This window comes from Schistocerca cancellata, chromosome 3 (assembly GCF_023864275.1).
Source record: "Schistocerca cancellata isolate TAMUIC-IGC-003103 chromosome 3, iqSchCanc2.1, whole genome shotgun sequence".
Lineage (NCBI taxonomy): Eukaryota > Metazoa > Arthropoda > Insecta > Orthoptera > Acrididae > Schistocerca > Schistocerca cancellata.
In genome coordinates, this window is record NC_064628.1 from 181,561,545 (window position 1) to 181,577,972 (window position 16,428).

The 16,428-nt window shown below is 39.4% G+C and overlaps 1 protein-coding gene across 1 annotated transcript in view; it reads right to left on the bottom strand.

The window, feature by feature from the left end:
* The window catches only part of LOC126176187 (glycine receptor subunit alpha-3-like), a 701,283-nt gene extending 685,261 nt beyond the window's left edge, over positions 1–16,022 (bottom strand). The window contains exon 1 of the mRNA XM_049923329.1: positions 15,888–16,022. The gene's annotated coding sequence lies outside the window, so the exon portion shown is untranslated. The remainder of the gene's footprint in view (positions 1–15,887) is intronic.
* Positions 16,023–16,428: the final 406 nt, after the last annotated feature.

Below are 16,428 nucleotides of genomic sequence, written 5' to 3' on the forward strand. Positions count from 1 at the left end.
TCAGAGTGAGTTAAATTTGTGCCGTCGTTTAATATGACTAGGTTTATATTATGCTTGGACACCCTTTTACTAAACTTGAAATAAAATAACATACATTCAAAGAATGTTTCAAAATAAAGCAAAAATAGGGTCACTTACCCCATTAACGAACGCAGTACTGATGAGGATGGGTGAATTTCCGCCTTTTAGAGTACATCAATACCTGACAGGGAACCTATTTATGATATATAAGCTGTAATCGAGTATGAAAGAGTGTTTTACCCTCAAATAACGGCTGCTCAGTCGCAACCATTTTTATATCAGCAGTTACAGGTAGATCCAAAAAGATCTATTAGTTACACATTCACCGTATATAAGACGGAAGTTTCGTTAAAACTAATTTTAAGCAACAACTATCTTACTTAGGGTCACTTACGATGAACATATTAGCTGTATTGAAATTATAGATCTGATGACACCAACAGCTTTACTAGTCGAGCTTCAGACGGGGAATTTGCAGAATAATTAGTACGGATCCCCAATAAATAAGAGAGTGGTCTAGGCACTAAATATACCCTTCGCCACTAGTGGGTCCCAAGTGTAACAACTTCCGATGTTCTAGTAATTTCACAGTCAGTAGTGGTTCCCTTAAGAAACGTCGTCAGCCTACCGGTGTCCATTTTGTACCCATGATGAAGAGCAAGGCCCCAAACTTATATTCTATAGCTTCACAAATTTGCGCAGTTCCTCAAACGTTCCATTTCTATATCTCTTTTAACTGAAGCGTCGCCTACTGGCATCAGTAACATTGTCATTGTCCGAGAAGTATGCTGGCTACAACATCAGGCGGATATGTTTTAAGTAGCTAAGAGACCCGTCATTAACATGGGGTTAAAGACGAAATGTATAGAAGTGGGTATGTAGCTGGTGAGAAGTTATAATAACTGTCTGGTTGATCACAGTGCAGGTATCAATAAGTTAGCACAGGCAGTGGGACGCGCTTTCAGGTACCACTGAAAACTTAAAAGCTGTTTACGTATTTGAAATAATTTGTCTTGATTGGCTTGTTCGTCGTGCTGTGGAAAACCGATATTTCTTCGATCTGTAACCTTCAAGCAAACTGAACTTCTGAATGTGAATACAGCGCTGAACTAGGCGAACCGTAATTTATTTAAAGTTCATGTGTCTGAATGACTAACGCAGGCGTACAAGAATATCTTAATATCTGTTCACTAACACTCTATGCAATTCCTTAAAACATTTGAATTCAGGGAAATAAGTAACCATTAATTGTTTCCACTATTCCCTGTAAATAGACAGCGGGTAAAATTCTCTGAAATCAGTGAAGTTACTTAGAGAGTTTAAATGAAACAGTAGATAAAACTGTGTCTGACAAGAAAAAATCCCCAACTTGACGTCATGTTTAAAGGATGAAAGAGCATACTTGCAAGACGTCACCCTCAGCAACTGCTTCTGCGCTAAAATCAGGATTATAATGTCATAGTACGCAGTTATGACCTATTGAAAGCACAACATTTAAGGTTTCGCCTGATCCGATTGTCAGTAGCCCTACCCTAATGCTACCGCCTAATGCCCGAGAGCGAAGTAGTGTACTGCGGAGTAACAACCAGAACTTCTTATTCTAGGGATGTAGAAGACGTGGAAAATGGGAACATCTGCACAATGTGTATTGAAATTTTGCTCGAGGGCATGTTATTCCAAATGTAAAACAGTAAATACCATAAACGCGTAATAAAGGAACCTCGCTCTCATAACGAGGAGCCGGCAAATGAAAAGACAGATGGAACAATGTATGTAAACTGTTTATTATATATATTCATCCCACAGTGGGCAAAGACGGTCAGTGCCTTCATGAAAATATTTCCGGTTGCCTGCGGAAACACGGTCGCACTTAGGCATGCACCTCTTCATCCGAAATAAATAGATGGCCACGAATATCGTTCTTCAGCGTTCCAAAAATAGGGAAATTGCAAGGAGAGAGATCTGGACTGTAAGGAGGATGTGTAAAGGCTTCCTAGCCAACTTCTCCAGCATGCACAATCCAGCATTGATAACATGTGTGCCGCTTCCGATCTCTCTCCATGTGGAGGTTCGAGTTCTCCCACGGGCATGGGTGCGTGTGTTTGTCCTTTGGATAATTTAGGTTAAGTAGTGTGTACGTTAATGGACTGGTGACCTTAGCAGTTAAATTCCATAAGATTTCACACACATTTGAACAATTTTTTTCCTCTCAAAGCGATATCAATAAATTTGTTGCACTGAAGAGAGACGTAAGCGGCCGTTGATTTTCTTCGGATGCAGAAGTGCACGCCCGGGCATAATCACTGTACAGTAGGAAACCGTAAATATATCTTCATGAGGGCTTTGGCCGTCTTGTCTCACAGTGAGATAAAAGTATTAACAGGTATCATGGTTACTTTTGAAACGATAAAAAGTTTACTGAATTTTTTTGTTCTCTCCCGTTTTCATTTGACTATCCCGTATTCAATCGATATCGTTTCAACAGTATTGTCGGATTGATATTCGGCAGATATACAACGTAATTCAGCTCCCCCTACAGGTGGGTTTTGTGCGAGCCAGAGCGCCTTCAAATAGAAGAAGAAAAATTTTCATTTTTTTTCGGACTATGCGCAAACTTTGTTCCAAAGAAAAAAATAAAGTTTCCTTTTCTGTAAGAAATTTTTAGCGGTTGTTGTTTGTACTGAGATACGTCTTTGCCAGAGGCTGTAGTTTTCGAACTATTCAGGAAAACGTACAAAAGCGACATTCAAACACGTTTTCTTGATTAAGTAAAAAACCACGGCCTCCAGCGAAAACACATCACAGTACAAATTCTACCTACATTAAATTTTCTATAAAAAGATTCTGCTATCTTTTTCTGTTAGCTCGTAGAGAGTGAAAGAATACGGAAATATCAAACGTGGTTTTTTCAGGGCATTTTGTGTTGCATAAATCCTACAGGTAGGGGCAGCTGAATCAAGTTTTATATCTGCAAAACATTAAAATGAGAATATTGTTAAAACAATTTCGACTGAATACGAGGTACTCAAATGAAAACAAAAGACTGGGTAAACATGAGCAACTGAAGAATTATAAATGACGCTAACGATTTTCGAATCACAATTTAAAGGTGCAGATTATGTTGGAGAAAAAAGCAAATTTGCAAATTCTACGTCTATTTGACAATGGCACCTTCGAAATCCAGAGAAAAACACATGAGCTACATTAATAATTAAATAGGTGAACGCTGCTTCTTTAGTGACAAACAGATTCTTTTCATACATCTGTACTGCATTTGTTTATCGCTTTATAAAAATGTTCAAAGCATCTCTAGCAACAGCTCCATGTTAAAAGCAGCGAATTTGACGAAATGCGCAAAGCATGTTAGTGTTGTGAAAACAGAAATTCACATATGTCTTACCCACTCCTCTGTATGGTACTCGGCGTTTTAGCTTTAGATGGCTGCAGTGGCGCCGAGTGAGCGGCAAACAATCGGTGCCCGTAAAAGTTCGAAAGCTCTACTTTCTGTAAGTAATAACTGCGTAATGTCCGAATTATGGCAGAGTTGTCGCGCAGGGTCGATTACAATGGCTGATATATTGTAATTCTGCTATTTTTCTCCTTAAAATATGATTTAACCATGGTTTTGTATAATCGTGAGAAGTCTATGATGCGAAACAGTGGCTTTTCATGCCAAGCGAAACTCTAATAAAATACCAAATTTTGTAACTTTTAACGTGTTAAGAATGAGATGCAGATATAAATCTCTTAACTAAATACGCAATTTTATCGTAGTGTTGGTCGCATAATTTACACAGGGATTTTGAGATAACTTCCGCCAGTTAACGTACAACTCCCTCCATAATCCTTCACGATGTGATTTATAGTTCACGATTTTTGCGTACCTGAATGGGAGACCATATTACTGAGAAACCAATGACAAAAAAAAAAAAATGTGGATAGAGCATCATAGTATATTGCCATTATAAGTAAGGTACTTCTACATGTACATCTACATCTACATCTATACTCCGCAAGCCACCTTATGGTGTGTAGCGAAGGGTACCTTGGGTAGCTCTACCGGTTATCCCTTCTGTTCCAGTCTCGTATTGTTCGTGGATAGAAAGATTATCGGTATGCTTCTGTGTGGGCTCTAATCTCTCTGATTTTATCCTCATGGTCTCTTCGCGAGATATACGTAGGAGGGAACAATATACTGCTTGACTCCTCGGTGAAGGTATGTTCTCGAAACTTCAACAAAGACCGTACCGACCTACTGAGCGTCTCTCCTGCAGAGCCTACGTCTGGAGTTTATCTATCATTTCCGTAACGGTTTCGCGATTACTAAATGATCCTGTAACGAAGCGCGCTGCTCTCCGTTGGATCTTCTCTACCTCTTCTATCAACCCTATCTGGTACGGATCCCACAGTGGTGAGCAGTATTCAAGCAGTGGGCGAACAAGTGTACTGTAACCTACTTCCTTTGTTTTCGGATTGCATTTCCTTAGAATTCTTCCAATGAATCTCAGTGTGGCATCTACTTTACTGACGATCAACTTTATATTATCATTCCATTTTAAATCACTCCTAACCCTACTCCCAGATAATTTATGAAATTAACTGCTTCCAGTTGCTGACCTGCTATATTGTAGCTAAATGATAAGGGATCTATATTCCTATGTATTCGCAGCACATTACACTTGTCTACACTGAAATTCAATGGCCAGTCCCTGCACCATGCGTCATTTCGCTGCAGATCCTCCTGCATTTCAGTACAGTTTTCCATTATTACAACTTCTCGATATATCACAGCATCATCCGCAAAAAGCCTTAGTGAACTTCCGATGTTATCCACAAGGTCATTTATGTATATTGTGAATAGCAACTTCCCTGCGGCACACCTAACATCACTCTTACTTCGGAAGACTTCTCTCCATTGAGAACGACATGCTGTGTTCTGTTATCTAGGAACTCTTCAATCCAATCACACAATTGGTCTGATAGTCCATATGATCTTACTTTGTACATTAAATGACCGTGGGGAACTGTATCGAACGCCTTGCGGAAGTCAAGATACACTGCATCTACCTGGCAACCCGTGTCTATGGCTCTCTGAGTCTCGTGAACGAATAGCGCGTGCCGGGTTTCACACGATCTTCTTTTTAGAATCCCATGCTAATTTCTACAGAATAGATTTCTAGTCTCCAGAAAAGTCATTATACTCGAATATAATACGTGTTCCAAAATTCTACAACTGACCGACGTTAGAGATATAGGTCTATAGTTCTGCACATCTGTTCGACGTCTCTTCTTGAAAACGGGGATGACCTGTGCCCTTTTCCAATCCTTTGGAACTCCACGCTCTTCTAGAGACCTATGGTACACCGCTGCAAGGAGGTGGGCAAGTTCCTTCGCGTACTCTGTGCAAAACCGAACTGGTATCCCATCAGGTCCAGTAGCCTTTCCTCATTTGAGAGATTTTAATTGTTTCTCTATCCCTCTGTCGTCCATTTCGATATCTACCATTTTGTCATCCGTGCGACAATCTAGAAGGAACTACAGTGCAGTCTTCCTCTGTGAAACAGCTTTGGAAACTGCTATATAGTATTTCGACCTTTAGTCTGTCATCCTCTGTTTCAGTACCATTTTGGTCACAGAGTGTCTGGACATTTTGTTTTGATCCACCTACCGCTTTGACATAAGACAAAAATTTCATAGGATTTTCTGCCAAGTCAGTACATAGAACTTTACTTTCGAATTCATTGAACGCCTCTCGCATAGCCCTCCTCACACTACACTTCGTTCCGCGTAATTTTTGTTTGTCTGCAAGACTTTGGCTATATTTATGTTTGCTGTGAAGTTCCCTTTGCTTCCACAGCAGTCTTCTAACTAAGTTGTTGTACCACGGTGGCTCTTTTCCATCTCTTACGATCTTGCGTGGCACATATTCATCTTATGCATATTGTACGATGGTTTTGAACTTTGTCCACTGATCCTCAACGCTATCTGTACTTGAGACAAAACTTTTGTGTTAAGCCGACAAGTACTCTGAAATCTGCTTTTTGTCACTTTTGCTAAACTGAAAAATCTTCCCACCGTTATTAATATTTATTAAGACATCCAATGTTTGAGCCTGCTTTAACTGTGACCTTCACCCAAATTATTTCACATTTCGGATCTCCGTCAATTTCCTTCTATACTCCAGAGTGAAAATCTCATTCTGGAAACATCCCCCAGGCTGTGGCTAAGCCATGTCTCCGCAATATCCTTTCTTTCAGGAGTGCTAGTTCTGCAAGGTTCGCAGGAGAGCTTCTGTAAAGTTTGGAAGGTAGGAGACGAGGTACTGGCAGAAGTGAAGCTGTGAGTACCGGGCGTGAGTCGTGCTTCGGTAGCTCAGTTGGTAGAGCACTTGCCCGCGTAAAGCAAAGGTCCCGATTTCGAGTCTCGGTCGGGCACACAGTTTTAATCTGCCAGGAAGTTTCATATCAGCGCACACTCCGCTGCAGAGTGAAATTCTCATTCTGGAAACATCCCCCAGGCTGTGGCTAAGCCATGTCTCCGCAATATCCTTTCTTTCAGGAGTGCTAGTTCTGCAAGGTTCGCAGGAGAGCTTCTGTAAAGTTTGGAAGGTAGGAGACGAGGTACTGGCAGAAGTGAAGCTGTGAGTACCGGGCGTGAGTCGTGCTTCGGTAGCTCAGTTGGTAGAGCACTTGCCCGCGAAAGGCAAAGGTCCCGAGTTCGAGTCTCGGTCGGGCACACAGTTTTAATCTGCCAGGAAGTTCCTTCTATACTATTGCACATTTTATCGCTATAAACACGCCTCCCCCTTCATTGTCCAGCCTGTCTTTGCGGTATAAATTTCAATCTGTGTTTAGAATTTCATTACTGCTTACATCTGGTTTCATCCAACTTTCTGTCCCTAGTACTATGTGTGCATTGTGACCGTTCATTAATAAGAGTAGTTCTGGGACCTTTCTATAGACATTCCTGCAGTTTACTATCACCACATTAATATTGTTATCCGCAGTTGCGATTTGCCTACTACTACCTTGCCGCGTCTCAGGAGGCGTCTTGTTATGACAATCTGATGAATATCTTCACTTGGTGATGTTTCGAAGTGAAGATAAACTTTTAGTAATGGAATCAAATTTTCCTTTCCCTCCTTTACTGTGTTAGGGACAGTTTAAGTAGCAGCTAACATGAAATGGGCAAACGATGGAAACTTTTTGTCACACACCATTTGTTGATCTAAAGTACATATAGCCTCTGGGAAGTCCGTATATCGAGGATGAAATTTCGGGACGCCTCTAACGTTTGGTGTATTAATGTTTAGTTTCCTCTATTGTGTTCGATAAGAAATTTAAACAGTCTCTTAGTTTGCCTTTGCCAAAACTGTCATAGGATATACAGTTCTTATCCGGAGTCGTCGACAGTCTTTAATTCTATGAGGGTAGGAGCTCTTTAAAAACTCTGTATTTAATTGTGAGTGCGAAGTGGCTGCGTGCGTACAACTAACGAAGCAATTTAAAACGCCCTCCCTTTGTTGTGACGGTTGAATGCGCTCGGCCGCGCATCGTTGCCCGCTGTAACGCCGTTTTAATCCCAAAGCTCATCTGGGTTTGGGTCTCCCGACTCTCGCGAGCAGCAATGCCGATGAGTGAGCAAAATCACTGAGGACGTAGCGACCAATGCTTGGCTAGAATAGTGGGTATACATATACTTTACTGAAGGTATTATCAATTTCTTTGAAGTTGATAACAGATCAAACGCTTTATTAATGTGCTACAATGACCAATAAAATATGTCATTCGCTTAGAAGTAACTGTTATGGTTTGACAGCAAACCGACTTAAGATCAGGAGCATACTCATCTAGTATTGGAAGATAAAATATTCACCCTGGGAATTTAGCTTACAAATCCATTTTTAACAATTAACCATGATATATGTATCGGAAATTTATCAATCAGAACATGTGATCACCTATCTAATAGTAGGTATGTCCCCATTTGGCATGGATAATAGCAGCGACGTCTCATGGCGTGAAAACAATGAGGTCTTGGTAGGTCGCTGGATGGACTTGGCCCCACATCTGCCCGCACAAGTCACCTAAGTCCTATAAATTCCGGGGAGGGAGACGATGAGCTCTGACACCAGGTTCAATCACATCCCAGATATGTTCGACTGGGGTTTGATATAGCGAGATCGGGGCCAGCACATCAATGGGAGCTCACCACTATGTTACTCGAACCACTGTATCACACTCCTGGCTTTGTGACTTGGGGCATTATCTTGCTGAAAAGTGCCGCTGGGGTCGGGAGACGATCGTCGTGAAGTGGCATTTATGCTCTGCAACGAGTTTACGATACTCCTTGACCGTCATGGATACCCACATGAATGTTCCTCAGAGCATATTGGAGACACCACCAGTTTGTCTCCGTCCCGCAGTAGAGGTGTCAAGGAGCTGTTCCCTTGGCAGACGATTGATTCGCGTCCTCCCATCAGCATGATGTAGAAGGTATCGAGATTCATCAGACCATGTAACGCTGTGCCACTGTCCAACGTCCTGTACCGATGGACACGGGCCCATTGTAGTCGTAGCTGCCGATGTCATAGTTCTAATATTGTCAGATGCATGAGTCGTCGGCTGTGGAGGCCCACCGTTAAGAGCGTTCACTGCACTATGTGCCGCCACAATTCATCATCTGTCCTGTTTTAACAGTCCACCCAGCCTACGACATCCGACATCTGTAATGAGCGGTGGCCGCCCAACCCAACGACGTCTGGACGTAGTTTCCCGTTTGTTTGGCTACATGTTGAAGACACCACGGCACTCCTCAAACACCCGATAAGTCGTGCAGTTTCCGAGATACTCGTGACAGGACTGCTGGCCATCACAATCTGCCCTCAGTCACACTCGGGTAGATTGTGGGCCTCCCCATTCTACACATGGACAGCACGCTCACTGATACTGCATGCACTGTGCGTGTGTTTGACCAGCAGTCACTACTCGCCAGGTGATACTAGTATCGGCTGGACGGGTTTATATTGACTGTACGTTGGTGGTCAGAATATTTTGGCTGATTAGTATAAACACACATTGTGTCATAATTTATAGTAAAAACTGAAACATGAAAGAGGATACGATAGGAGACTGATAAACATTCCAGTAAAGAAGGTTACAAAAATGAGTCGACAGCGAAGTTCCAGTAATTACGAATATGCCATTACGAGTGCAAGTTTTCAAAAGCGTATTTGTCGATTAAGTAATAATCTAGTCGGCCTCAAATATCCTCCGCGACCATAGGTTTACGAACATAGTAGATGTATAATGGGGAAGCGGCACCTTCCTCTGCTAATGTAAGACTACAGCAAATACACACTTGTGGTCCAGAATGGATAGGTTAGGCAGGACCTGTATCTCGGCCTCCAAGGTAACCTCGCATCACACCTCAGGCCTTTATTTTAAAATGTCATTTCAAAGGTCACGTGAATGATACTGTCCTTGATACGGTTGAAGAAATGGTGTAGCGAACTGTGTTTTCTTGTCAGGAATCACGAGATCGTTATAGGTATTTTAAAGAATACGTAAGTAACTATAGAGACGAGTGTAGAATTGACTCCAATGTCGAGGAAGAGATGTAGAACGTCTCCTTTGCCATCTACAAGTGTACAGTAAACTGTAACATGTATGGCGCAGACGCACTATTGTATTTCACGCTAAATTTACCAACATGAAATTTGACTCCGTAGGATTGTCACTCTACATTTAAAATTCATTTTTTGCCGACTATGACATGATTTAGTAACTAAGTGGGTGTGGTTAGAAATCACACTTTCACAGTTACTTTGAAAACTGCTTGTTTTTTGGGTATACATGTTTTGGAACTTTTTATATTAAATATCTACCCGTATTCCATTATTCTCTACTAATTATCATACATCTTCTATAGGTGAGACATTAGTTCTATGAATGAGATAATAGCATAAGAGTGGTAGTATTCGCTTACTGCCTCTACATATAGTTCGGTAGGTCATCTGACAGTTCGCTGAGTTAAGATGCACAACATGGTGCGAAGCAACGGGAAGTGTTTCGGAAATGTGTTGTGCTTCCACGGAATTTAATGGATGAATTCACAAAAAGCGTTAGAACCTCTGACTTTAATAGTAGTATTAGCTGTCCTCAGTGTATGCAAGATATCTGATAAATTATTGCTAGCTCGTTCCTTGTTATGGTATTATATCTTCCTACCAATAACAAATATCACATTATGGTAACTATTAGAAAATTAAATTCGCATTTAATGGCAAGAAAGTTAAAGATATTTCATGATAACAAAGTTTCTGCTTTTGTTATTGGCCAAGAATATTCTGCATTTTATGTCATCTGTATTTATTTCCTCATTTAGGAGATCATTTCAACGTGTTGCACCATGTGCCTTTCAGTGTCCTTGGTATCTTGATGTGTGTCTACGTATGCTGGTCTGATGTGTTGTAGATGCTGGCGCTTTTGGGATACAGACATCACCGGTTGAAAGTCTTCATATACACAGTAGTCTTATTCATAAGAGAATGTCCCTCTTACAGGAATCAGTACAGCATAACATTCACAGCTACTAAACACTTCTTTCATACACATTGACCGGTTTTCTTCAGAATTGTAATCGGTTCTTCGGGATCGGTGGCCGATTTAGTAATTAATGGCGGGATATTTATCCCTGTTTTGTTGATAACGTTGATCATGTGGGCAGTAATATGGGCAGTAATATGCTATATTAATCAAGTAATGTAAATGAAATATGGATTCCTAAAGCTGGATCGTGAGAGTACAATTTGAGAAAACCTTAAAAACCATTCCTTTGTCTTAGCTCTGAGCACATTATATGTGACGACTCAGTAACACGTAAGATATGGTTGCTTCAGCGGATAGCATTAATGATATGACCTTAAGTTCTCTAGTGGAGATTTGAAAATATAAATAAATATATACGTATTGGTTCTGAAAGTTTATCACAGTCTACATGTGCTCAATTACACTTCACCCACGACCAGTTTCTGCTGTAGCTTATATCTGATCTCTTAAAACCTGCAGTACACTACTGTTACACGAGTTTATTGACACCTGTATATCTAGAACATCGAATAAAATAACGCGCAATATATTGTCGTTCATCACCTGATACATAGCGTCTCGTCACCAGATACGTAAATGAAAGGTGTAGGCTACTGATAAAAACTGCAAGTTTTTGAAATGTTGTCATCAAATGACGATTGTTGGAGGCGAGTATTGACCGGAACGTAGAAAGTATATTTTTTAATATGGCAAGAATTACGGTTCTAATATTGGTGTTCATTATACCACAGTGTGAGGGCCTACCTATATCAGTGTATGCGTGTTACAGTAAGCTGTTATTTGCCCTCTTCAAACACAGTACCTTATTGACCTAACAGTTGACCGACTGAGTCTAGCAGCATAATACATTCATTTTATCTAATTGGGTATGACAACATTTGGTATGTAGTTCATCCTCTCGTTCACTGTTCGGTTACTATATTGTTATTGATGTATTGTAAAATTTAAAATTTTTAGTACATCGGATTTTGGCTAAAATTGTACTGTGTAAAGTGTGTAATGAAATTGACTGATTAGCCGAAAGGAGTTGTATTACAAGATCAAGGATCATTCATAAACTTCTATATCATTGTGAGTCATTATTTCATGAAGTATTTGCTTTTGCAGTAATTGATGACGAAAACGAGATTACAAACTGGTAACCACATTTTCATTGTGACATTAATCGTTAACGTCCTTCCTGCGTATCTAGTATTCCCTAATATGTGTGAATCTTAATTTGGACACAACCATCCTGAAAGAATCTATATCAAAAGAGTCTGTATGTGTTATGAGGTTTGCTGAATCTTTTATTGCATTTTCAATGGCCTTCTAGGCGGTTTAGCAAGATAATATTTACACTGACATTATAATTCCAAATTCTATCTGATCTGAAAGTAACATATGCGAGTATCCAAGCTAGGAATAGCTGTACAATCAATCAACAGCTTTCATATTAGTGTTGTAAGAAATATGTTGTACTTGTTACCTTCTATTTAAACTATTCTATTTTATTGTCACATCTACATTTACTTCACAGTCATATGTAATTTAGGTCACACCACCTATCAGTAATATAACAGTGAGTAAAAATTTGTTTCAGCAGGAGTACTAATAAAAGTTCAGAACTCTAAAATATAAGTTATGTGCTCTATTCTTCACAGTGCATATTTCCGAAAAATGACTTATGAATCAGCTACTTAAAATAACAACTATAGAAGTGCTATGAACATTAACTGATTATGACGTCAATTGGTGAGAGTTTCAGTATATTTTCTAGGAACCATACGCAAATACAACAGTAAAATGAATTACAAGATATAAGTAATGAAGTAACATTACAGTTCCCTGCACACAGCCAGTATAATTTAGTGATAAAGGAAGTAATTAGAGCAGTTTAGATCTCCAGTTGTCATTTTCAGTGAGTTTTCTTTTTCCATCATAATATAGATGGATAAATATTGCATTAATTGAGAACATTTACCTTGTTTTTTTTTTCTTGTCTAGGAAAAGGCACTTCGAAGTCCAAATTTTAAATTTTTCACTATGAACAGTAAAGCAGATGTTAACTGTCCTAAAAATAAGCCACTACATAGTTAAAGATAAAATTTTTTCGTAGAACATGTGTCTACAAAAGCCGCTTGTACGGCTTATGTTACGTAGGGAATATTCAGATTTCATTTTCGTAAAGTAAGGGTTATGAAACAATGGCATCATTATCAAAACTTAACTATCGGATTTACATGCAATCCCTCAAATGCCAGCTTTAGTTCTGAACAGAGTGATTAAACAGTGGATAGTACAAGCGATCACATAGATGGATCTTTGAGAGATTTGGTTTAGGTCCATTACTCTCAGAACCAGCGAATCGATATTGTATGTTAATAAAAGAAGTGCTACGATTATGGAACTGAGGTACACGTACCAGGTGAAAATCGGCGATGAAACATGAACAGGATGAAATTCTATGCCTATAGTAGGTGCAAGGGAAGAATAATCCACTAGCATGAAGTAATATGACATCCATTTCGTTGCAAGTACCATGATTTCATCATTCCACAAATATAATCACGCCTGACAAACTTTATATTCATCATCAGCAGAACCTTGGTAGAACAAATTATCGTTAAACAAAGATATTGCTGTGGAATTTCGACGATTCATTTAATAAGTTTCCTAAACAATCTCTGATGAAAGTAAACATAGGGATTGTATTAGACGTACCAGATACAAGAGAAATTTATTCATGTCAAAAATGGCACAAGTTTATCTTTGTGATTATGTTAGAATATTACTGAGTACTTAAATTATACAAGTAACGATCATTGGACATTTAAGATCTTGTATGATGGTGGAGATGAATCACATAACTCAGTTTGTGATTGGCTTTGTAAGTGGTTGTTTTGTTCCAAAATTGGACATTATTTTAAAATACATCATGAGTGGCAGATATAGTTAGTTAAATTCAGCATTATTTAATAGTAAGATCACGGTCAACAATCTGAACTGAGCATTTGTGTACGACAGGGTAACTGAATGTTTGAAATGCAACTGCATCGTTTCACTTTTCTAGATGATATGAAGAGATACCTACACGAAACAGTGAATAAAATTTACATAATGTTCATTCCATATCAAATTAATATACAGAAAGCTGTGTTTCTTTCTTTCTATTCCACATGGGGGATTTTTGTTAACTGGGATACTTCAACTTTGTGTCGATACTTCGTTTGGTTTTTCGATATATTATGTTACCTGCAACCAGACATCAAATTATTTTCTTCATATCCTCACATTTTATTTGCGATTGGAGATAAACAAATAATCATTAAAGTCACGGATTTGTGTGTGTGAGATAACGACTACCTCAATATGCAGAGAAAGAGGCCTTGAACCTTTCAATACAAAAATATAGTAATAATTTCATTTTGCACAATTGATAACTACAGTCGAGACTAATCTCACAAAATAACTGCAGTGCAATACAGAGAGAAAAGAATGTTTAATTTACTTACATTATGATTACTACTTAGCAGACATAAATCTATAATCCGAATTTACAAATACAAGTGATTGACGTTTAGTGCCGTGAGTCTACAAATTTCTGATGTTACTCATATTAAATATGATTTATGGTAAAAGTTCACAACAAATAAATTCAAATATGGTTAGTTTGGTTTACTGAATCACTGTAAGATGAATGCCTTTTATGTTTGTTTAGCACTGTACTGATTTCAAATTGTTTTTACTGTATCTAAGAGGCCCCTACAGAACTTAACATGTATTTCATTTAACATAGGATGCTAAGGTCCTAGTTGCAGCTATTGACTTCTGGAATTGAAACCTGAGGATCATCAAATGTAAGAGACGTTCTTGATATGATAAATATTTGACACTATGTGTTCTACTAATGTCAGGATAGTTTCACAGTTTTATAAACTAATTCTCTCCAATGTCGTGCTTGTTAATACCTAGTGTCAGATATCTTCAATGTGATATTCATCTTTGAGCATTTTATGTAGTAAATACGGAAGTGCCATTATTATGAGAGCCTTTGTGTAAAACTGAACCAACAAACAGCTTCCTAGGGTTTGCTTTCACTAACAAGTCTGTATATACTGCTAAACAAGCAACTCAGGTTATGAAAATGTACTTCATGAAAAACTAAAACCTCAGTCCCAGTCCCACCCTCCCTCCTCCGTTAAATATCCACGAAAGAAACTACGAATTCACTCTCTTTGACAAATTTTCAAACTTTACTATTACTTTTGTATTTCTCCGATTTTGGTATAACACATTCAGTATGTCAGCATAAGTGGCGAATACTAATACAGCTTTCACATAAGTTAGAGACAGCGTTCATTCATAATCAAGCCAAAGTTTTGTATTAAGGATTACCAGACGTAAAATATTAAGAAAATTTTACTCTTGTGTCCTAATAGCTCTTGTACATTATGTACATTTGTAATGAAAGCCTTTTTACAGTACAGCTAAGATTATTTTCTAATCATACCACATGGCGTATTTATATACAGCAGGCTGAAAGAAGCAACACATTGTGCTCTGTCTCATATCCGGTGTGTTTTGTATGTAAATATTACATAGACTCCAATGTAACACACAATATAATGCAACAGACATTGAAACAGAATGAAGTTCAACAACTAGTCCTAGTGTTGTTGTCCTCGAGCACATACTTCTTACTCCCTTCATCTGGTCGTCATTAATGTTTCTTAATTTAGAAATTGGAAGACAGTAGTTTCTACGAAATGGAGAGCAATCTGATTGCATGCAGTTGGCATCATTCCGTACAACCAGTCTTGTTTAAGGCACTCTGTACGAGTAACTAGTGGTAGCAATGAGTAACAGCAACATCTTTAACTGCAAGATGTTGTGCAGTACAAGGAACTGGAAGAATGTTACAATGTAAATTCCAGAACGGCCTAGCTAAAAATCAAATGGGTTCTAAACATGAACAATAAACTGATGAAAACTATGTCTATCATGTGCGATATTAGTAACAGCATTAAAAACCCTATTTCAGACTAAAGTGAGTCTGAACATGCTAATGTGACATGTAAGCATGACGTACTAGCTTCATCAGCTTCTAATGATATTCGTCACCATCAGTATCATGCTTTCAAAGAATATCTTGGTCGTCAGTAGAATCTCAACGGACAAGAGATCAGTCGTTTCCAACCACAGTAAATGGAATACTGATATACATAGTTTTTTTAACAGTACTGCAGGCTACTGAGTTTTCTCTTGTTCACTTACAGTAAGAAATGAAATCACCGCGAGGCTGCAGCTGTGCAACAGCTTGCCTGTGATGCGGCCGGCGGCGCGTGCCGGGTAGCGGCGCTGTGGCGCCCGCCTGTCGCCTGGGATGTAGGCAGCCCCGTGCTCCACCGGCGGGCGTCGGAGCGCGACTAGTGGCTCGCGTAGCGCCACTGCTGTGCTCTGCCTGCTGTCCAGACGCAGCCGCGCAGGTGGCAGCTGGCGGCCGCGCGGCGCCTGCGCCTCCCACGCCTCACAACGTCTGTGGCCCTCCGTCTCCTCTGCCACCACCACGTGCACCGAGTTTGGCTACAATGAAATTACTAACCGCGACAGCGCATGCGCTAGCAGCAAGTACATCCTCCAAACCTTGTCCCCTGTATCAGTCATGTTACTCCTTCCAATTAGTGCAATGTTTCTTATTTCTGAAAAGATTTGTTTATTTCTGATCCTTTTTTTCTAAAGCACATAACTATCATAAATCTATCAGAACACTTAATTCAAGTCAAATTATGCATATCAGGAGATTGAAGTGGCCGGA